This window comes from Rutidosis leptorrhynchoides, chromosome 2 (assembly GCF_046630445.1).
Source record: "Rutidosis leptorrhynchoides isolate AG116_Rl617_1_P2 chromosome 2, CSIRO_AGI_Rlap_v1, whole genome shotgun sequence".
Classification (NCBI taxonomy): Eukaryota; Viridiplantae; Streptophyta; class Magnoliopsida; order Asterales; family Asteraceae; genus Rutidosis; species Rutidosis leptorrhynchoides.
Window position 1 is genome coordinate 655,490,614 of NC_092334.1, and position 3,812 is coordinate 655,494,425.

Below are 3,812 nucleotides of genomic sequence, written 5' to 3' on the forward strand. Positions count from 1 at the left end.
CGTTTCGAGGACAGTACTCCTCGATTAGCATCTTTTTCAGTTCTTCCCATGAGATATCATATGCCGTATCTATTCCTTCTGCTTTAGCATAATTGTTCCACCAAGTAAGTGCACCATCTTGCAACGTGCATGAAGCATACTTTGACTTGTCTCCATTTGCACAATTACTGATTTTGAAAACGGACTCCATCTTTTCAAACCATCGGGTTAGACCGACTGGTCCCTCGGTTCCACTAAACGTCTGTGGTTTGCATCCTTGAAAAGTTTTGTATGAGCATCCGTTTCGTGAGTTTGTGTTTACGGCTGCTGCTTTGGCTGCTGCTTCGGCTGTTGCTTTTGCTGCCTCGGCTGCAGCAATTCTTTCATTCACACGTTTCTCGACCAGTTGCTCAAACTCAGCATCCGACATTTGAGACATGTTTCTTCAATAAACACAACAGATATAATTTAATCATATAGAATATTATAGGTAAAATGAGTTGTCAATAGTTAATCGTAGCATATTAATAATATGAACCGATTATTATAAAAGCCTTTTCTTCTTATTAGCATTTTATAATTATTTCTAGGGTATTACCTACCCGTTAAGTTCATACATAATAGCTAGTACAAGGAATTAACTACTAAAATCCTAATAATATTCCTCTATGAAAAATTATAGCTAGTTATTACATTATTATGTAATAATAATAATAAGAAGTAGTAATAATACAAATAATCATTCCATGTATTTATTATTAATAAACCAAAATAATACAATACCATACAATACCGATATTTTACATATGCATATTTTACATAACAAGATAGAGTAGCACACATAAGCAATAAAATAGCGCATGGAAGATTTATGGTTGCGAGGTCGTTTATTCAGAACTATCAGAAACTTCTTCCCATTTGGTTCTCTCTACCAATTGTTTGTGTGCACATGGTCCGACAGACATTCTGGCAGTGTATTTTATTTTTGGTTGGGGTTTTGAGGTACCCGTTGCCTCAGTGGGTTTAATACAATAAGGGTGGTTACAGATCGAATGGTCCTGTTCCTTTTTAATAATTAAGGACTTTTTATTATTGTGGTTATTTTTATTATCTATAGCAAGTTGGAATTTCTCCTTAGTGATCTCTTTTATTTCATTAGCGAAATCCTCCTCCTTACTGATCTCGTCTGATGACGAACTATCTGAGTCATGTGTAGGAGAATATGATGACGAACTGCGAGAATATGTACCGGTGGTCATGAACCGAAATCTGCCAGGCGTAATCGGCACAACCCGCCCGTCGGCGGTATATCTGGACCAATGTCCATATTTGTTTAGAAATGGACGATCCTCGTTTACTCCAGGGATCATGGGTCCATGCCAACGATACTGTGGCTCCGGAAAACTAGAGTTGGGTTGAGCTGGAACCTCCTCTGGGTTTACCGGGAGTTGAGATTTCCCGGCTAACACAATTTCTTCTTTAATAGGTATTGGAACACCTTTTTCAGTTGTGGATAGAATAGATTCAGTGTCCGATTCCGAGTCGTACAAAATGATAGGATTAGAAGAAGTCATCTATCACATAATTGAAACAACAATTACGTTAGCATATAAATATATCACATATAATGTTTTTGACCAAATAATAAGCAAAAATCAGTAAAAACATATATGGTCATAGTCCAGACTCACTAATGCATCCTAACAATTACCAGTTAAACACACTAATGTAATTTCTGGTTCCCTATGACCTCAAGCTCGGATACCAACTGTAACGACCCGTCAAAATCTCTATTGACGCGGCACGTTAATCATTGATTCCACAGTGAGGTTTTGACCTCTATATGATACGTTTTGATAAAATATTGCATTCATTAAAATAAGTGACTTTCTAAACATAGAAAGTTATAAACATGTGGGCGAGTGCTTAGGTATAAGCAAAACCCCGAAATACATAAGTCTTTAATTTACAGGTTGACATCGCAGTCCAATTATTTATTACACAACGCAGTTTTATTTTGAATACAATAAACTTTGTACAAAGCATGAGAGACTCCATGCAGGCAACAAGCACATCACAGCGAAAGCATTCTAAGGACCTGAGAATAAAACATGCTAAAAAGTCAACACGAATGTTGGTGAGTTATAGGTTTAATTGCTCGAGTCATAAACATATATAAAGATAGACCACAAGATTTCATTAAAAGTTTATCAATAGATTCTACGTAACAGAGCACCCTGGTAACTAAACTTAACGCTATAGTGATAATTACCCCATTCGTTTTAATACACGCAAACCAACGTGTCTTAAACTCAAATAACTTACGTCCGTTAAAAGGCTAGCGCTCTAGCTCGGACGGGGATGTCAAGCCCTATGGATCCATATACAATTATTAGCGCCCACCAGTCCATATCCTATGTACTGGCAGCTACTAGTTACCAAAGCTAAGGGATTTTCGGTTTAACTCAGTGTAGAATTTAGTATGTACTTGTGTCTTATTGCGTTTAAAATAAATTACATGTATTCTCAGCCCAAAAATATTTAAAGTATTTAAAAAGGGATCTATAACTCACTGTTCAATATTGAGACTCAATATTGTAGGCAAATTGCGTAGACGTAATGATGGTAGACGACTGTATGGTTGGCCTTGGATTCAAGAACAATACCCAATACTTCCTTAGCTTAAAGCGGTTTGAAACCCGAATTAAAAACACCCTTGTATATACCTTATTATTATTAAACTTAAATTTAAAATTATAATTATAATATAAATATAAATATTGATTAAAGAAAAAAATGTAAATATTACGTTGAGTAAACTGGCCTTTTATATGCATGTTTCCTGATTTTGGTCCCCATGCGATCGCATGGGTTTTCAGTGCTTTTGCCATGCGATCGCATGGCCGCCTGAACCCCTTTTGTTTGCTAGTTTGTCGACATCAAATAGTGTTTACCGTAGCCCATGCGATCGCATGGGTTTTCTGTGTTTTTGCCATGCGATCGCATGGCCGTCTTTTCCGTTTTTGTTTGCTTGTTCGTCGACATCAAATAGTGTTTTTACTGTAGCAAATAGTGTTTTTACTGTAGCAAATAGTGTTTACTGTAGCAAATAGTGGTTTACTGTAGCAAATAGTGTTACTGTAGCACTGTAGCACTGTAGCACTGTAGCACTGTAGCTAGTTTGTCGACATCAAATAGTGTTACTGTAGCACTGTAGCAAAATACGTTTCACTGTAGCAAATAGTGTTTTACTGTAGCAAATAGTGTTTTACTGTAGCAAAGTAATTTTTACTGTAGCAAATAGGGTTTTACTGTAGGAAAGTCATTTTTACTTGTACATATATATATATACACACATATAATTGTTCATGAATCGTCGAGAGTAGTCAAAGGTAATTGTATATATGAAACAGTTCTAAAATTTTGAGACTCAATCTAACAGACTTTGTTTAACGTGTTAAAATAATAAATCGTATAGAGAATTGATTTAAATAAGTCAAAAATTTTCGGGTCATCACAATAAACCAATAACCACAATTCAATATAAGCTAGCGACACCAAAAGCATATAGTTCACAATTAAATATGCTAATACAAAAATTCACACAACCATGGTTAACCAATCGCACAAGGGAACGGTACTCATAAAAGACCGTCGGAGTTCATAACATCCATTAGTGTTACTTAATCACCGCGTAATCACTAATCCCCCGGGTGATGTCTTGAACACCGCGACAATTTCACCCCCATGACAATGTGGAGTCTTGAACACCGCGACAATTCCACATGTCAATCAAACCAAATGAGTGGTGTCTTGAACACCGCGACAATTCC